This window comes from Aotus nancymaae, unplaced genomic scaffold (assembly GCF_030222135.1).
Source record: "Aotus nancymaae isolate 86718 unplaced genomic scaffold, 86718_ANA_hifiasm-v0.15.2.pri h1tg000004l, whole genome shotgun sequence".
Taxonomy (NCBI): Eukaryota; Metazoa; Chordata; class Mammalia; order Primates; family Aotidae; genus Aotus; species Aotus nancymaae.
The window spans coordinates 44,648,816-44,669,799 of NW_026988415.1; the positions used below are offsets into that span (position 1 = coordinate 44,648,816).

At 37.7% G+C, this 20,984-nt stretch overlaps 2 protein-coding genes across 4 annotated transcripts in view; both read left to right on the forward strand.

Moving 5' to 3' along the window:
- Window positions 1-20,984, forward strand: part of LOC105710519 (T-complex protein 11-like X-linked protein 2) — a 150,092-nt gene that overhangs the window by 8,617 nt on the left and 120,491 nt on the right.
- Window positions 1-20,984, forward strand: part of TMSB15A (thymosin beta 15A) — a 72,821-nt gene that overhangs the window by 8,615 nt on the left and 43,222 nt on the right. The window lies entirely within an intron of this gene.

Genomic DNA, 20,984 nt, shown 5'->3' on the forward strand with positions numbered 1-20,984 from the left:
GTCCTTTACGTTCCTTGTTAGTTGTATTCCTAGGTATTTTATTCTCTTTGTAGCAATTGTGAATGGCAGTTTGTTCTTGATTTGGCTCTCTTTAACTCTGTTATTGGTGTATACGAATGCTTGTGATTTTTGCACATTGATTTTGTATCCTGAGACTTTGCTGAAGTTGCTTATCAGTTTCAGGAGATTTTGGGCTGAGATGATGGGGTCTTCTAAATATACAATCATGTTGTCTGCAAATAGAGACAATTTGACTTCCTCCTTTCCTAACTGAATACACTTTATTTCTTTTTCTTGCCTGATTGCTCTGGCTAGAACTTCCAATACTATATTGAATAGGAGTGGTGAGAGAGGGCATCCTTGTCTAGTGCCAGATTTCAAAGGGAATTCTTCCAGTTTTTGCCCATTCAGTATGATATTGGCTGTCGGTTTGTCATAAATAGCTTTTATTATTTTGAGATACGTTACATCAATACCTAGTTTATTGAGAGTTTTTAGCATAAAGGGCTGTTGAATTTTGTCAGAGGCCTTCTGTGCATCTATTGAGATAATCATGAGGTTTTTGTCTTTGGTTCTGTTTATGTGGTGAATTATGTTTATAGAGTTGCGTATGTTGAACCAGCCTTGCATCCCCAGGATGAAGTCTAGTTGATCATGGTGGATAAGCTTTTTAATGTGCTGTTACAATTGGTTTGCCAGTATTTTATTGAAGATTTTTCTATGTTCATCATGGATATTGGCCTGAAGTTTTCTTTTCTTGCTGAGTCTCTGCTGGGTTTTGGTATCAGAATGATGCTGGTCTCATAAAATGATTTGGGAAGGATTCCCTCTTTTTGGATTGTTTGGAATAGTTTCAGAAGGAATGGTACCAGCTCTTCTTTGTATGTCTGGTAGAATTTGGCTGTGAACCCATCTGGACCTGGGCTTTTTTGAGTGTTAGGTTGTTAATTGCTGCCTCAACTTCAGCCATTGTTATTGGTCTATTCAGGGTTTCGACTTCTTCATGGTTTAGGCTTCGGAGGATGCAAGTATCCAAGAATTTATCCATTTCTTCCAGGTTTACTGGTTTATGTGCATAGAGTTGTTTGAAATAATCTCTGTTGGTGGTTTGTATTTCTGTGGAATCTGTGGAGATATCCCCTTTATTGTTTTTTATTGCATCTATTTGATTATTCTCTCTTTTCTTTTTTATTAATCTGGCTAGTGGTCTGTTTTGTTGATCTTTTCGAAAAACCAGCTCCTGGATTGACTGATTTTTTGAAGGGTTTTTCGTGTCTCTATCTCCTTCAGTTCTACTCTGATCTTAGTTATTTCTTGTCTTCTGCTAGGTTTGGAGGTTTTTTTTTTTTAATCTTACTCCTCTAGCTCTTTCAATTTTGATGATAGGGTGTCAATTTTAGATCTCTCCTTGCTTCTCATGTGGGCACTTATTGCTATATATTTTCTTCTAGAGACTGCTTTAAATGTGTCCCAGAGATTCTGGTATGTGGTGTCTTCGTTCTTGTTGGTTTCGAAGAACATCTTTATTTCTGCCTTCATTTCATTGTTTATCAAGTCAACATTCAAGAGCCAGTTGTTCAGTTTCCATGAAGCTGTGTGGTTCTCAGTTAGTTTCTGAATTCTGAGTTCTAGCTTGATTGCGCTGTGGTTTGAGAGACTGTTTGTTCTGATTTCTGTTCTTCTGCATTTGCTGAGGAATGATTTACTTCCAATTATGTGGTCAATTTTAGAGTAGGTGTGATGTGGTGCTGAGAAGAATGTATATTCTGTGGATTTGGGGTGGAGAGTTCTGTAAATGTCTATTAGGTTTGCTTGGTCCAGGTCTGAGTTCAAGTCCTGGATATCCTTGTTAATTTTCTATCTCGTTGATCTGTCTAATATTGACAGTGGAGTGTTAAAGTCTCCCGCTATTATTGTGTGGGAGTCTAAGTCTCTTTGTAAGTCATTAAGAACTTGCTTTATGTGTCTGGGTGCTCCTGTATTGGGTGCATATATATTTAGGATCGTTAGCTCTTCTTGTTGCATTAATCTTTTTACCATTATGTAATGTCCTTCTTTGTCTCTTTTGATTTTTGTTGGTTTAAAGTCTATTTTATCAGAGACTAGGATTGCAACTCCTGCTTTTTTTTTTTGCTCTCCATTTGCCTGGTAACTCTTCCTCCATCCCTTTATTTTGAGCCTTTGTGTATCCTTGCATGTGAGATGGGTTTCCTGGATACAGCACACCGATGGGCTTTGGCTTTTTATCCAATTTGCCAGTATGCACTTTTGATTGAGGTATTTAGTCCATTTATATTTAGGGTTAATATTGTTATGTGTGAATTTGATCCTGCCATTTTGATGCTATCTGGTTGTTTTGCTTGCTAGTTGATGCAGTTTCTTCATTGTGTCACTGCTCTTTACCATTTGGTACGTTTTTGGAGTGGCTGGTACTGGTTGTTCCTTTCTGTGTTTAGTGCTTCTTTCTGGAGCTCTTGTAAATCAGGCCTGGTGGTGGTGAAATCTCTTAGTAATTGCTTGTTCATAAAGGATTTTATCTCTCCTTCACTTATGAAACTTAGTTTGGCTGGATATGAAATCCTAGGTTGAATGTTCTTTTCTTTAAGGATCTTGAATATTGTCCCCCACTCTCTTCTGGCTTGTAGGGTTTCTGCTGAGAGATCCTCTGTGAGTCTGATGGACTTCCCTTTGTGGGTAACCCAACCTTTCTCTCTGGCTTCCCTTAGCATTTTCTCCTTCACTTCAACCCTGGTGAATCTGACGATTATGTGCCTTGGGGTTGCTCTTCTTGAGGAATATCTTTGTGGTGTTCTCTGTATTTCCTGGACTTGAATATTGGCCTGCCTTGCTAGGTTGGAGTAGTTTTCCTGGATAATATCCTGAAGAGTATTTTCCAGCTTGGATTTATTCTTTCCGTCACATTCAGGTACACCTATCAGACGTAGATTAGGTCTTTTCACATAATTCCATATTTCTTGGAGGCTTTGTTCATTACTTTTTACCCTTTTTTCTCTATTTTTGCCTTCTCGTTTTATTTCATTGAGTTGATCTTCGACCTCCGATATCCTTTCTTCTGCTTGGTCAATTTGGCTATTGAAACTTGTGTATGCTTCGCCAAGTTCTCATGTTGTTTTTCAGCTCCATCAATTCATTTATGTTCCTAAGCTGTTTATTCTCATTAGAATTTTGTCAAACCTTTTTTAAGGTTCTTAGTTTCTTTGTATTGGGTTACAACATGTTCTTTTAGCTCAGAGAAGATTCTTTTTTTTTTTTTTTAATTGCATTTTAGGTTTTGGGGTACATGTGAATAACATGCAAGGTTGTTGCACAGGTGCACACGTGGCAGTATGATTTGCTGCCTCCCTCCCCTTCACCTATATCTGGCATTTCTCCCCATGCTATCCCTCCCCAACTCCCCACCCCCCCACTATCCCCCCTCCCCCCAACAGACCCCCGTGTATAGTGCTCCCCTCCCTGTGTCCATGTGTTCTCCTTGTTCAACACCCGCCTATGAGTGAGAACATGTGGTGTTTGATTTTGTGTTCTTGTGTCAGTTTGCTGAGAATGATGTTTTCCAGGTTCATCCATGTCCCTACGAAGGATGTGAACTCCTCGTTTTTAATGGCTGCATAATATTCCATGGTGTATATGTGCCACATTTTCCCTGTCCAGTCTATCATCGATGGGCATTTGGGCTGGTTCCAGGTCTTTGCTATTGTAAACTGTGCTGCAATGAACATTCGTGTGCATGTGTCCTTATAGTAGAACGATTTATAATCCTTTGGATATATACCCAGTAATGGGATTGCTGGGTCAAATGGAATTTCTATTTCTAGGTCCTTGAGGAATCGCCACACTGTTTTCCACAGTGGTTGAACTAATTTACACTCCCACCAACAGTGTAAAAGTGTTCCTATTTCTCCACATCCTCTCCAGCATCTGTTTTCTCCAGATTTTTTAATGATTGCCATTCTAACTGGCGTGAGATGGTATCTCAATGTAGTTTTGATTTGCATTTCTCTAATGACCAGTGATGATGAGCATTTTTTCATATGTTTGTTGGCCTCATGTATGTCTTCTTTTGTAAAGTATCTGTTCATATCCTTCGCCCACTTTTGAATGGGCTTGTTTGTTTTTTTCTTGTAAATCTTTTTTAGTTCATTGTAAATTCTGGATATCAGCCCTTTGTCAGACGGGTAGGCTGCAAAAATTTTTTCCCATTCTGTTGGTTGCCGATTCACTCTATTGACTGTTTCTTTTGCCGTGCAAAAGCTATGGAGTTTGATTAGGTCCCATTTGTCTATTTTGGCTTTTGTTGCCAATGCTTTTGGTGTTTTGGTCATGAAGTCCTTGCCTACGCCTATGTCCTGAATGGTTTTGCCTCGATTTTCTTCTAGGGTTTTTATGGTGTTAGGTCTTATGTTTAAGTCTTTAATCCATCTGGAGTCAATTTTAGTGTAAGGTGTCAGGAAGGGGTCCAGTTTCTGCTTTCTGCACATGGCTAGCCAGTTTTCCCAACACCACTTATTAAACGGGGAATCTTTTCCCCATTGCTTGTTTTTGTCAGGTTTGTCAAAAATCCAATAGTTGTAGATGTGTGGTGTTGCCTCCAAGGCCTCTGTTCTGTTCCATTGGTCTATATCTCTGTTTTGGTACCAGTACCATGCTGTTTTGATTACTGTATCCTTGTAGTATAGTTTGAAGTCAGGTAGCGTGATGCCTCCAGCTTTGTTCTTTTTGCTTAGAATTGCCTTGGCTATGTGGGCTCTCTTATGGTTCCATATGAAGTTTAAGGTGGTTTTTTCCAGTTCTGTGAAGAAGATCATTGGTAGATTTATGGGATAGCATTGAATCTGTAAATTACTTTGGGGAGTATGGCCATTTTCACGATATCGGTTCATCCTAGCCCTGAGCATGGAATGTTTCTCCATCTGTTTGTGTCCTCTCTTACTTCGTTGAGCACTGGTTTGTAGTTCTTGAAGAGGTCCTTTACATTCTTTGTTAGTTGTATTCTTAGGTATTTTATTCTATTTGTAGCAATTGTGAATGGCAGTTTTTTCTTGATTTGGCTCTCTTTCAGTCTGTTATTGGCGTATAGGAATGCTTGTGATTTTTGCACATTGATTTTGTATCCTGAGACTTTGCTGAAGTTGCTTATCAGTTTCAGGAGATTTTGCGCTCGGATGACGGGGTCTTGTAAATATACAATCATGTTGTCTGCAAATAGAGACAATTTAACTTCCTCCTTTCCTAATTGAATACTCTTTATTTCTTTTTCTTGCCTGATTGCTCTGGCTAGAACTTCCAATACTATATTGAATAGGAGTGGTGAGAGAGGGCATCCTTGTCTAGTGCCAGATTTCAAAGGGAATGCTTCCAGTTTTTGCCCATTCAGTATGATATTGGCTGTTGGTTTGTCATAAATAGCTTTTATTATTTTGAGATACATTCCATCAATACCTAGTTTATTGAGAGTTTTCCGCATAAAGGGCTGTTGAATTTTGTCAGAGGCCTTCTCTGCATCTATTGAAATAATCATGTGGTTTTTGTCTTTGCTTCTGTTTATGTGGTGAATTACATTTATAGACTTGTGTATGTTGAACCAGCTTTGCATCCCCAGGATAAAGCCTACTTGATCATGGTGGACAAGCTTTTTGATGTGCTGTTGCAATCAGCTTGCCAGTATTTTATTGAAGATTTTTGCATCTATGTTCATCATGGATATTGGCCTGAAGTTTTCTTTTCTTCTTGAGTCTCTGTTGGGTTTTTGTGTCAGGATGATGTTGGTCTCATAAAATGATTTGGGAAGGATTCCCTCTTTTTGGATTGTTTGGAATAGTTTCAGAAGGAATGGTAACAGCTCCACTTTGTATGTCTGGTAGAATTCGGCTGTGAACCCATCTGGACCTGGGCTTTTCTTCCTTAGTAGGCTCTTAATTGCTGCCTCGACTTCAGACCTTGTTATTGGTCTATTCAGGGTTTTGACTTCTTTCTGGTTTAGGCTTGGGAGGATGCAAGTGTCCAGGGATTTATCCATTTCTTCCAGGTTTACTAGTTTATGTGCATAGAGTTGTTTGTCATAATCTCTGATGGTGGTTTGTATTTCTGTGGAATCAGTGGTGATATCCCCTTTATCTTTTTTTATTGCATCTATTTGATTATTCTCCCTTTTATTTTTTATTAATCTGGCTAGTGGTCTGTCTATTTTGTTGATCTTTTAAAAAAAAACTGGCTCCTGGATTTATTGATTTTTTGAAGGGTTTTTTGTGTCTCTATATCCTTCAGTTCTGCTCTGATCTTAGTTATTTCTTGTCTTCTGCTAGGTTTTGAGTTTTTTTGATGTTACTCCTCTAGCTCTTTCAATTTTGACAGTAGGGTGTCGATTTTAGATCTTTCCTTGCTTCGCATGTGGGCATTTATTGCTATATATTTTCCTCTAGACACTGCTTTAAATGTGTCCCAGAGATTCTGATATGTTGTGTCTTCATTCTCGTTGGTTTCAAAGAACATCTTTAATTCTGCCTTCCTTTCATTGTTTATCCAGTCAACATTCAAGAGTCAGTTGTTCAGTTTCCATGAAGCTGTGCAGTTCTGAGTTAGTTTCTGAATTCTAGTTCTAACTTGATTGCACTGTGGTCTGAGAGACTGTTTATTATGATTTCCGGTTTTTTTTGCATTTGCTGAGGAGTGATTTACTTCCAATTATGTGGTCAGTTTTAGAGTAGGTGTGATGTGGTGCTCAGAAGAATGTATATTCTGTGGATTTGGGGTGGAGAATTCTGTAAATGTCTATTAGGTTTGCTTGGTCCAGGTCTGAGTTCAAGTCCTGTATATCCTTGTTAATTTTCTGTCTTGTTGATCTGTCTAATATTGACAATGGAGTGTTAAAGTCTCCCACTATTATTGTGTGGGAGTCTAAGTCTCTTTGTAAGTCATTAAGAACTTGCTTTATGTATCTGGGTGCTCCTGTATTAGGTGTGTATATATTTAGGGTCATTAGCTCTTCTTGTTGCATTGATCCTTTTACCATTATGTAATGTCCTTCTTTGTCTCTTTTGATCTTTGTTGCTTTAAAGTCTATTTTATCAGAGACTAGAATTGCAACTTCTGCTTTTTGTTGCTCTCCATTTGCTTGGTAACTCTTCCTCCATCCCTTTATTTTGAGCCTTTGTGTATCCTTGCATGTGAGATGGGTTTCCTTGATACAGCACACTGATAGGTTTTGGCTTTTTTTCCAATTTGCCAGTCTGTGTCTTTTGATTGCGGCATTTAGCCCATTTACATTTAGGGTTAATATTGTTATGTGTGAATTTGATCCTGCCATTTTGATGCTAGCTGGCTCTTTTGGCCGTTAGTTGATGCAGTCTCTTCATTGTGTCGATGCTCTTTACCATTTGGTATGTCTTTGGAGTGGCTGGTACTGGTTGTTCATTTCCATGTGTAGTGCTTCTTTCAGGTGCTCTTATAAAGGAGGCCTGGTGGTGATGAAATGTCTGAGTAATTGCTTGTTTGTAAGGGATTTTATTTCTCCTTTGCTTATGAAACTTAGTTTGGCTGGATATGAAATTCTGGGTTGAAAGTTCTTTTCTTATGGATGTTGAATATTGTCCCCCACTCTCTTCTGGCTTGTAGTGTTTGCGCTGAAAGATCTGCTGTTAATCTGATGGGTTTCCCTTTGTAGGTAACCCGACCTTTCTCTCTGGCTGCCCTTAGCGTTTTCTCCTTCATTTCAACCCTGGTGAATCTGACGATTATGTGCCTTGGGGTTTCTCTTCTTGAGGAATATCTTTGTGGTGTTCTCTGTATTACCTGGACTTGAATATTGGCCTGCCTTGCTAGGTTGGAGAAGTTTTCCTGGATAATATCCTGAAGAGTATTTTCCAGCTTGGATTCATTCTCTCCGCCACATTCAGGTACACCTATCAAACGTAGATTAGGTGTTTTCACATAGTCCCATATTTCTTGGAGACTTTGTTCATTTCTTTTTACCCTTTTTTTCTCTAATCTTGCCTTCTCATTTTATTTCATTGAATTGATCTTTGATCTCTGATATCCTTGGTCAGTTCGGCTGTTGAAACTTGTATATGCTTCATGAAGTTCTTGTGTTGTGCTTTTCAGCTCCATCAGTTCACTTATATTCCTCTCTAAGCTGTTTATTCTTGTTAGTATTTCGTCAAACCTTTTTTCAAAGTTCTTAGTTTCTTTGAATTGGTTTAGGACATGATCTTTTAGCTCAGAGAAGTTTCTTATTACCCACCTTCTGAAGCCTGTTTCTGTCAATTCATCAGACTCATTCTCCATCCAGCCTTGTTCCCTTGCTTGTGAGGAATTGTGATCCCTTGTAGGAGGAGAGGCATTCTGGTTTCATGTGTTTTCATCCTTTTTGCACTGGTATCTTCCCATCTTTGTGGATTTATCTACCTGTCATCTTTGTGGTTGTTGACTTTCAGATGGGGTCTCTGAATGGATGTCCAGTTTGTTGATGATGAAGTTATTTCTTTCTGTTTCTTAGTTTTCCTTATAACAGTCAGGTCCCTCTTCTGTAGGACTGCTGAGGTCCACTCCAGGCCCTGCTTGCCTAGGAATCAGCTGCAGCGGCTGCAGAACAGTAAGGGTTGCTGCCGGTTTCTTTTTCTGCTATCTTTGTCCCAGAAGGATACCCAGCAGATGTCAGTCTGAGCTCTCCTTTATGAGGTGACTCTTTGGATATATGTGGGTCAGGAAGCTGCTTGAGGACACAGTCTGCAGCTCAAGTGCTGAGCTGTGAGCTCCTTTGTTCCATACAGAGCTGCTGGGCATGTATGTTTAAGTCTGCTGCAGCAGAACTCATAAACCCCCTTTTTTCCCCCCAGGTGCTCTGTCCTGGGGAGGTAGGGCTTTATCTATAAGTTTCTGTCTTGCTGCTGCCTTTTTTCATGGCTGCCCTGCCCAGCGAGGAGGCAGCGTACTCACAGTCTGCCTGCAGAGGCTTTACTGTGCTGCTGTGGGCTCTGCCCAGGTGCTGTGTGAACTTCTCTGCAGTCCTGTTTATAGGCGTATAGTTAGAACTGCCTCAGCAATGGCAGCCCACCTCTGTAATGGTGAACTCTGTCTGCAATGGCAGACTACCTTGGTGATGGGGGCCTGCCTCAGCAATGGCGGACTACCTCCATAGTGTTGGACTGCCTCGGTAATGGTGGATGCCCCTCCCCCACAGAGCTGGACCGTCCCAGGTTCAGCTGTGCTTGCTGTGAAACTCTCAATCCAGAGCATTTCCGATTGCTGTTTTTTGTGGGTGTGGGACTGGCCGAGCCTTATCACCTGGCTCCCTGCCTCAGACCCTCCTTTTTTTTTCAGTTTAACAGGCGACTATGTCTCCCAGGTGTCCCAGTCACCAGTTGAAACAGTGCCCAGATTTGTGTGATTTCTTGTGCATAAACCTGCTGCGCAGGCTGAAACAGCCACTGGAGACTTGTGGTGCTTTTTTGCTGGGGAATCTCCTGGCCTAGCTCCCTGTTTCAGTCCCCTTTTTTTCAGTTGAATGGGCAACTCTGTCTCCCAGGCATTCCAGTCACCAGTTGAAAAGCTGCCCGGATTTGTTTGAGATTTTGTGTAGAGTCCTGCTGAGCCAGCTGAAACAGCCGCACTGGTGGCTTGTGGTGCTTATTTGTCCGGGAATCTCCTGGCCTGGCTCCCTGTTTCAGTCCCCTTTTTTTTCAGTTGAATGGACGACTCTGTCTTCCAGGTGTTCCAGTCGCCTGTTGAAAAGGTGCCTGGGTCTGTGTGATTTCCAAAGCAGCGACCCACTGCACTGGCTGAAACAGCAGTGCTGGAGATTTGTGGTGCCTTTTTGCCCAGGAATCTCCTGGCCTGGCTCCCTGTTTCAGTCACCTTTTTTTTTTATTGTATTTTAAGTTTTGGGGTACATGTAAAGAACATGCAAGATTGTTGCATAGGTACACACGTGGCAGTGTGATTTGCTGCCTTCCTCCCCTTCACCTATATCTGGCATTTCTCCCCATGATATCTCTCCCCACCTCCCCACCCCCTGCTGTCCCCTCCCCTATTTCTCCCCAACAGACCCCAGTGTGTAGTGCTCCCCTCCCTGTGTCCATGTGTTCTCATTGTTCAACACCTGCTTATGAGTGAGAACATGCAGTGTTTGATTTTCTGTTCTTGTGTCAGTTTGCTGAGAATGATGGTTTCCAGGTTCATCCATGTCCCTACAAAGGACACGAACTCATCGCTTTTGATGGCTGCATAATATTCCATGGTGTATATGTGCCATATTTTCCCTGTCCAGTCTATCATCGACGGGCATTTAGGTTGGTTCCAGGTCTTTGCTATTGTAAACTGTCAGTCACCTTTTTATTAGTTGAATGGGCGACTTTGTCTCCCAGGCACTCCAATCGCCAGCTAAAACAGCTCCTGGACCCATGTATTTTGTGTGGAGACCCACTTTGCTGGCCAAAACAGCTGTGCTGGTGACCCATGGGGCTCCTCCACCTGGGAATCTCCTGGTCTGTGGGCAATAAAAATCTGTCTGGAAATGCGGTGTCCACTCACCCTCCACGCTCTCACTGGGAGCTGCAATCCTGAGCTGCTCCTAATTGGCCATCTTCTTCTCCTCCTTCTCCCTTCCTTCTTATTCTTCCCTGTCTCTGGTAACCACAAATCCACTCTCTATCTTTATCAGAGCTGTATCTCTATCATTTTTAGCTCCCACATATGAGTGAGAACAATCAGTGTGTTTTTCTGTGCTTGGCTTGTTTCACTTAACATAATGACTTCCAGTTCCATCCATGTTTCTGGAAATGACAGTATTTCATTCTTTTTTTATGGCTGAAGAATATTCCATTGGATATACATACCACATGTTTTAATCCATTCTTCTATTGATAGGTACAAATGGCTAACAGGTATATAAAATGCTCAACATCTCTAATCATCAGAGAAATTAAAATAAAACCTACAATGAGATATCATCTCACTCTAGTTAAAATATATTTTATTAAAAACACAGATAATAACAGATGCTGGTGATGATGTGGATAAAGGGGAACCCTCACACATTGTTGCTGAGAATGTAAATTAGTGTTGCTACTATGGAGAACAGTATAGAAGTTCCTCAAAAAACTAAAAATGAAAATGCTATATGATCCAGCAATCCCACTACTTGGTATATATCTAAAAGAAAGGAAATCAATATATCAAGAAGATATCTACATTCTCATGTTTATTGCAGCACAATAGCCAAAATCTGGATTCAACCTATTTCTTTCCTTTAAAATGACTTAACACACAATTTCATAAAATAATAGTTATAAAACTGTATTGGTAGCTTTATAACATGAAAGATGTTATACTGATGACAATGATAACACAAAGAAAGGGGGAGTAATGGCATTATATTTGAACAAAGAAATGACACCAGATGGTAACTAGGATCTACAGGAAGAAATGAAAAGTAATGAAAGGAGTAAATGTGTAGGTTAATGTAAAAAAAAAAGATGAAGATATTTTTACTCTCAACTTCTCTTAACTTCTTTACAGATACAAGATTGCATAGGGTAATCATTATAACACTATATTTTGGGGGCTTATAATACATATCAATGTAATATATATGATAATAATAACACAAAGGAGGGGCAGAAGAATGGATATATATTGAAGCAAAGTTTTTATATTTCCCTGGAACTAAGTTAGTATTAATTTAGACTTCCGTTTTTTAGTCTGACAGGTAAAGAGCTTGAAAGTTACCACTCTTGTCCTTATAACGAGGAAAATGGGTGAACAAACTGAAAAATCAATAACTTTGCTCATATCCATCAGGGAATTTAAATCACAGGATGAACTTCTTGGCCCCAAAACTGGAGAGACAGATGAATACAGACAGCTAATGCTCATGAATCAAAAGACATGGCAATATTCCCCAAATTGATTTACAGATCCAATGCAATCCCTATCAAAATTTCAGCAGGTGTTTCTGAAAAAAAAAAAAAAAAAGAAGAAGAAGAAAACAAAAACAAAAACTTGACAAGCTGATTCTAAGATTTTTGTGACAGGGCAAAGGTCTCAAGATAGCCAAAACAATCTTGGAAAAAGAAGAGCAAAGTTGAAGGACTTACACTTCCTGATTTCAAAACTTACTATGATGCTATAGTTATGTCAGTATGATACTGGCATAAGCACAAATATGTATATCAATGGATCAGAATTGAAAATCTACAAGTAAACTTCTGTACTTACGGTCAATTAATTTTAATAGTAGTGCCAGGACATTTAAAGAATATATATTTTTAAAATAAATGGTGCTGGCACAATAGAAATTCCACATGCAAAAAGATAAAACTTACAGCCTTCCCTTGCAAACCATACACAGTAATGACCTCAAAATGGATCATAGACCTAAATGTATGAGCTAAAACTACAATACTTTTAGAATAAAATATAGGAGAAAATTTATGTAACCTTGAATTCAGCGAATATTTCTCAGGAATAAGACTAAACGCATAAGCCATTTAAAAATATGATAAATTGTACTTAACCAAAATAAAAAAACTTTTACGCTTCAAAAATACTATTAAGGAAATGAAAGACATACCCCACACTGGGATAAAATGTTTGCAAATCTTATATCTAATGAAATAATAATATTAAAAGATTGTCCACAGCTGAATAACACAAAGGCAAATAATCCAAATAAAATGGGCAAAAGATTTGAATAAGCATTTCATGAAAGAAGATATAGGTGAAAAGATGTTCAAGATCACTAAACCTTGGGGAAATGCAAATTAAAACAAAAATGAGTTTTAACTTCCTGCCCACTAAAATGGCAGGAAATTAAAGACAGACAATAGCAAATATGAGATTATGGAGAAACTGGAAACTTTATATATTACTGGATGAAATATAAATTTGTACAGCCACTTTGCAAAACAGCTTGTAAGTTTCTTAAGAGGTAAAATTTTAAAAATTATTTGAAGAGACTTATATTCAAATATTAAAATACATAATTATTCCATAAATGATTCTGGCCAACTGATTATTTTTAGGAGGTGAGGACTTCCGTTTATAACCCTTGGCTTATAACATTTCATTAAACACACCCCAGTTAAATTTTAAGAGTTAAATTTTTAAAATGTAATTAATAAAAGCCTGTAATTAACAGTGAATATTATCAAATGTTTACAGGGATAAAAAATTTCTAAGATAAAAAGTAGTGAAAAAACGTCATAAATGTAAATATTCCCATTTCTTTACAATTCTTCCATAACAGCATTAATAGAAGCAAATTTAAAAGGCAAAAAAACTGAGAAAAACAATAAAAATGATCAGCATAAACAGCTAATATAGACTGATAATTAAAATATAAAGTCTGCACTAGAGAAAGGATGTGAAAAAACAATTTACTAAAGAGAAATTACAACAATTTAACAAATGTGAATAATGTTAACTTCATTAGAAAGTTTTCAAAAATCCAAAATAACTAGATACTAGTTTTATTATGATATTATTTTTACACTTAAAAATAGAACTATTGAAAAGATAAAAGTTAAATATAAATTTGCTATATGTTTATATACCACTACTGGGAATACTACTGCTAGGAATCTACCCAAGAAAAATAAAAACTTATGTCCACCCAAAGACTGTTACATGAATGTTTACAACAGCATGATTATGCTTCCACATTGGAAACAATCCAAATATCTATTAACTGGTGAATGAATAAACAAATGTGGTATGCCCACATAATGAAATGCTATTCAGCAGTAAAAATGTGTACACATGGTATAACATGGATGAAACTCAAGAACATGGTAAATGAAACTAATAATCCAATGTTAAACTAGGAGGTAAAGAGGTTACAGAAAAATGAAACTAATAAAAATGCCTCAGTTATCTCATTTCATATATATATATTCATATATATTAGATGTAATTATATATATAAATATAATTATATATAATATATATATCTTAATTATATATAATATATAATATATATAAATGCATATAATATATAAATATATATATATAAAATGAGATAACAGGCATTTTATATATATACTTTATATATATTATATATATCATGAGATAAGCATATATATGAGTATATATATATGAGTATATGTATATATAAAAGAGTATATATACACATATATATGTGTGTGTGTGTGTGTGTGTGTGTGTGTGTGTGTATATATATATATATATACTCTTTTTTTGAGACAGAGTCTTACTCTGTTGCCCACGCTGGAGTGCGGTGGAACGATCTCCACTCACTGTAACCTCCTCCTCCCAGGTTCTAGTGACTCTCCTGCCTCAGCTTCCTGAGCAGCTGGGATTACAGGCATGTGCCACCATGCCCAGCTAATTTGTGCATTTTTAGTAGAGATGGGGTTTCCCAATGTTGGCCAGACTGGTCTCGAAGTCTTGGATTCAAGTGTTCCACTTGCCTCAGCCTCTCAAACTGCTGGGATTACAGACTTGAGCCACCACGCCCAGCCAATCTCCTCATTTATGATCGAGATGGTCAGGCAGAGGTCCGTGCTCCCCAGTACAGGGGTCGATTGTTTCACAATGAGCCATATAATGTTCTTAATTAGAAAGTGAAAGGAGATCTTAGGAAGAGCTTCTGTGTCAGAAAAAAGTCAATATATAGGAAACATTGGCAGATCATATTTATAATGTATACTATAGATATGTGGCTAATATATTACCTTTAATGGCAAAAACCACAGTTACTTTTGCAGCAACCTAATACTTGTGTTAATAATTCCAATGGAAAGAACAGAAGATCATATGTATATCACCTACAAAAGAAGCTTAAATTATAATCAAGCATATGAAAATATATTAAAATGTCCTAGTGATTAAAGAAATGCAAATGAGAAAAATGACATAGAATTGAAAATATAAAGATGCAGAGTAGTATGTGAATATACTTACATATGCATTATATATTTATCTATAATAGATATAGATGTAGCTGTAGATATGAATAAAAATGTAGATTTATAGATTTTTTCATGAGCATACACATTGAACTGTTAATATTGGATATCTTGTGGTTAAATAGAGAGAGAGAAGAAAATGCAATATATTTTCTTATTCAGAATAAATATTTATTTTGGAAGATATTTTGTGGAACAGATATAAATATTTTGTAATCATGAGAATCAACTGAGACAGAATTTTGAAAACATTGTATGTGCCTGATACAGGTAAACAGTTTCTGGCATATAATGTTGATTTTCATTGTAAATTTGGATAATCACTTTTCATTATCACTTGATCAATTTTCAAATGTAAAATTGGTTGACAGGGTGTGTGTGTGCATGTGCACACACACGTTGAACATGGAATTTTTTCTGCTTTGTGTATTTCATGGCTGCACTCTTGTAGTTTTTCCCTTGTTTGCTAAATCTAGGTCCTTGTTAACAAGTGTAGGTTTCTGTATAGAAGAAATCATACTTCCATGGCAGTTTTAAGTTACAGAACCTTTATGTCAAGACCTCCAATAAAAGGAAAGTAGTCCTACTAAGCATTGACAGATATTCCTGGGGTGGTCTGGAACACCTGGCAAAGGATATCTGTGGTGTACAGATTAACTTCAGAATAAAGGGAAGGGCTATTCTGCTTTCTGCATTACTCTTGGCTCCTGCTGCAGTGGCCAGGAATGGGCTTAAACAATACAAACTAACAAAAATACTTTTTCACCTATTTCAACATTCTACTTAATGACCCAAACATATGTATGGGTAATCTCATCTCTTTGGTCTAAACACAATGGTCCATATCTACAAACAGTTATTAATTGTTAAAACACTTAAAGAGTGATTTGATTGTAAAAGTTTTAGGACAAGGTGTGAGGAAGGACATCTTAATATTACCTTAAACCCAATGGAGTAACCTTTTGCTTTCCATGTTCTGTTTCCTAAAAGAAGTCCTGTCAGGGTCTTGTGTCCATTGACCAGTTTGATCACATTCTCCACATGGACTCAGACAGATATCACAGATAAGTACTGGTCACATTGCTCTCATTTTCTGGGGATGTGACTGAGTTAAGTTCCCCTAGGTCTTTCATAGATTCAAGGCATGCAGGTGCTTTTTAGTCTCTGAATCATTTGTCACAGCAGAAATCTTCTGAGCCATCTCAAATCCCCTTTGTACCTTGGTCTTATTTCTATACAGGTAGCCCTGTGGATATTGAAATGAGTTGTTTCCAGTAGACTGTTCTTTAGTACAGAGTTCAGTCCACAGTCTCTGTCTCAGGCTTCCTGTGGTTCCCTAGTAGGCTTTCCATTATAGGCTTCTGTTTATACCCAAGGATGGTCTTTATAAACCGAAACGTTGTGCCTTATCACCATTTTTTCCAGCTTTAGTACACTCATAGTGATGCTGGACACCTTTTATTACATGGAAAGTTATGACAATTTTAAAAGGCCAATTTAATACAGATTTATGCCAATGCCACTTCAAAATCCCAGTGTAAGCTATAAACTGACTGTTCTGTTTTATCATATAATAGACACATGCAACAATTTTGCCTGATATTAACTGACAACTTACTGTTTCTTCTACACAATGGCACAGATTATTTGACTGAATTTTGCATATTCAGGGATTGTGAGCCATTATTTTTCAACTTTGATGGAAATGTGCACTTTTGATGTTAGACATAAAGACAAAGTAATAGGAATGTTTATGAAAGAATAAAAATAAATGGTGCAAATATCCATCCATCTTCCGACCTCCATCAGGTAACATATCATAGCACTCCAAAAGAGTACCAAAACTCATATAATATATAATAGTATGTACACTTCACCTTTTGTGTTTACGTTTCCCTATAGTCCCTGAGTGTTATGCTATTTATGTGAGCATCACCTCATTTTCAGAAGAGAGGAGTAAAAAACTAACATGTACTAAAGGCCTACTATGTATCAAAACAAACTTTCTCTGTTTATTTTCTCCTTACTGTAATTATATTAGATATTATTCTTAATCTTTCTAGTGAGCAATAACTAATTTTTTTATTACATATATATATAATATTATCATTCACTGAGAACCTACTATGATGCTTTACTGACGTAAGAGTCCTGGGTCCAGGGAAAAGGCTGTAGTTGTTAGCAACTCAAGGCCAGAGGTGAATGGTCTGGTCAACAGGCCCAAGCAGGTAGTACCTGGAAGTTATCTGCACAGAAAACAAAAACAAAAACAAGACAAGTTGTACCTCAGTAGTTATCAGTTCAGAGAGATGTCCAGACTGTTAATCTTCCATCAGGAACCAGTGAAGATCCAGAGGAAACCATATTGATTCTAGGACATTAGACAGTGGTAGCAAGTTAAGGCTGAAGACAGGGTTGCTGTAAGTCAGGCTTGGCTCTTTACACTTACATAATTCACTATTACACATGCCTGGGATTGCTACAGGAGAAGCTTGTCATGAATGAAGTTTTCTAAAGTAAATATTGACATGGAAGTATATAATAAAGAGGCTGACTCTGTTTTTTTTTTTTTCTTTTTTTGATGTTTGACTGCTGATAACTTTTAAGCCTTACTCATGCATTTTTCCCTTCTGCCCCACACCTGGCAAGCCTGTAAGAAAGTCTAGGTGCTCTGTCCTTTAGCACCAGTAAGGGATTCAAACCATGCAAGCCCCTGATTGTGCACAGGAACTCTCACCCTGGCCCTACCCCTTAAACAACACACAAATCTCAAGTCAGTCTCCTATTCTTGGTCTCTCAAACCATTTTGGACCAGCTTGGGAGGCCCACCATGCCCTCCTGAGAGGCCTCATTATGTTAGTAATAAATCTTCTCATACCCTCTTGCTGTGTGTGGAATTATCAGTCTTGACATCTGAATCTGATTTTAGGTGGAGTTCTATCCTGTTAATTCAGGTGGCTACAAGAAAAGGGCATACTGGGAAGAGTGTGATGTACTCATAATTTAGTAGTAAGTTGAAGATGAGGAAAAAAATTTACAGCCATATTTGAGTAGTGCCTTAAATTTGCTCAACACGTACTCCAGTGTGCAAAACGTATGTAGGGCCATTGTCCCTTTAACTGGTTTGATCATCTTAATTGGCTTCACTTATATCTGGCTTTGCCTAGTTCAGCATTCTATGCTGTCCTGTTGAGAATACTCACAGTATCTTAGGTTAACCTTCCATTTACCAAACCATTCTCTATCATGATACTTTCGGTACATAAGTAGTTGTATTGTGGGGGTGGGGAGGAAAGGAGCAATGGCACTGGAGAAAACAAAGTCTCCTAAAATTCAGGAGTTTTTCTCTGTATCTTCATTTGCTTCTTGCTAGAAGGTAAATACTCTAGACTGATCTCTAGATTGGTGACTGATGATGTACAACAAGTCCTGGTGGCTTTGGGAAGGTGACTGCCTGACATCCTTAGCTTGAGCCTGTGGGCCATGCCATTTCAGCCATTGGCCTTGTGGTCCCTCATGATTGTGACCTCTTTTCCATGACCTTTGTCACAGAAGGCAAGAAGTAAATGGGAACTTTATTAGGAGACTGGATGGATAGATAAGTAGATCGATAGGTAGCTAGCTAGATATACATAGATACACAAACACATATATACATATATGTGTAAAACAATATTGCAATTCAAAAACACATGATAAATACAAAGGAATGGGTTTATTGTCAGTGGGGGTGATTAAGGACATTACCTAATTAGGATTGCCGTTAAGGAGAAAATGGGGTCATCTAATGAAGTGTTATGTATCGAACCTTCTTAACATTAACCTTCTATAACGTTATGGGTATTATGGATTTATATGGGATTATATGCAATGAGTTATATACATAATTCATAAACACAGATACATAGACAGAAAAGCCTTTTGCAGTCTTCTTTTTAAATTAAAAAATATACTACTAATATTACTTTAGGGATGTGATTTGCAAGCAGGAGTATCCAGTGTTATCAAAATATAATCTTTTGCTTTGCAGATTTCAAAATTCATATAGTTATTCTAAATATAACCCCTAATACAATAAACACATATTCATACAAGAAAATTACCATGTTGTCTCTTTAATATTTCTTTGAAATATGTAATACCTGGCCATAGACACCAGTCTTTTAGCTACATAATCTGTTGCTTTTGCGGATTTCAAAATTCATATTTATTCTAAATATAACCCCTAATACAATAAATACATATTCATAGAAGAAAATTACCATGTTATCGCTTTAATATTTCTTTGAAATATGTAATACTTGGCCATAGACCACTCTTTTAGCTATATAATCTGTTGTTTTTGCAGGTTAAAAATTCATATTTATTCTAAATATAACCCCAATACAATAAATACATATTCACAGAAGAAAATTACCATGTTATCTCCTTTTAGTTAAGTCAGATTTATTTATATGTCCAGTATATTAATATTCTGTCACTAAAATATGTTGCAAATACTTTTCTAATTTTTCACTTGCAATTAATTTTTGGTTGTTTTGCAGAAAGGATAGAATATATCTTTTGAACTTTAATATTTTCAATTCAACTGAAAGCAGCTCACTGTAGAAAAACTGAACCTGGCACCAGTGTTCATTTACCAATTTCTCATTCCCAGGCTATTATCATGAATAAAATGTAGTCACCCTGCTGACACTGCAAAGAAGTTGACGATTTTGCCTAAATCGTGCATGAAATGAAATTATGGAGCCTCCAATCAAGTTTGGAAGGGAAAGAAAGTGCTGGAAGGTCTGAAATGGAGAAAGAGAGATCAAAGAATGGGATGTTAGTGAGAGAGAGCATTAATACTTAAATAAAATGTGAAAAAACATAGGAACAGAATTAATCTTGCAAATTAATACTTGTCTCACTGGAAACCTTCATTTCATTCTGTGTTCTTTCCTGTCTCGCTGCTCCACCCTATAGTTGAACATCAAAGCCACAGTTTTCTTACTGTGTCTAAGAATGGAGAGAGTACACAGAAACTGAAGATTGGAGTAAGGAAAGGGGTGTTCCAAGAGCACATCTATCCCTGACTAGAGGAAAATGGTTGAGTCATTTCCCTTGTGCTGACTTCAGGTCTAACTATATTTTTACATCAAGGATGAATCTGTGTTAGAATTGAGGGTGGCACAGGTGAATGACTGAACACCAAAATTTTAAGTTGTATTAACACCAAAATTCTAAGTCACTCCTCTGGGCCTAATTTTTCTCTTCTTTCAAATGAGAATAGCACTAATGCTCATGCAACATGCTGTTTTGGAGATTAAAATAAAGGACTGGTGGTTAAATGAGTGTGCAGACATTCCATACTCAAGACTTTGTGGTTCCACTGTCTAGTTTCACATCCCAGTTCTGCTGCTTTGGAACTGTGACTTTGGGTATACAGACATATGTGATGAAGAAGACTTTAGGGTTAGCATTTGCTCTGGAGCATAAGACCACAAGGAATTGTGGGAACTGCCAGGGGGATGAGTGACTGGAAAACCATGGTGTCCAAGCTCTCTAGGAAAGGAGGTCAAGGCTGTGGTAGCCTGATGATGTACAGAGAGGAAGTAGAGGGGCCATGTGATAGGTTCCATGATTCCTGCCCACAAAGGAACCCAGGCAGCTCTGAGAGCCTGAGCTGAACAGACACTGTGGTTGATGAGTAGCATGTGAGACCATCTCTAGTCCCCACAATGAGGCTGAGAAGCACACAGTGTGGTCTCTGCTCCCTCAGTGACAGAACCAAGGCTTAGAGAGGTACGGGAGCTTGTCTTTAACTATTGAGGCACTAAAGGGAAGAACAAGGTTGGCATTATTCTTTTTGTAATGGCAACTATCCCCTTAGTTCCTAGTTTTAAGAAATTCACACTCCAACATATGGCTCCTGATTGCACATGTACATAAAGAACTGAAAAGTGGCAAGCAGTAGGAAAGTGGTGACTGCTGGGAAATAACATATGCCAAACACGAAAGTGGAGGCATAATTTGTAAACTGGTATTACCTCTCCTATGTTA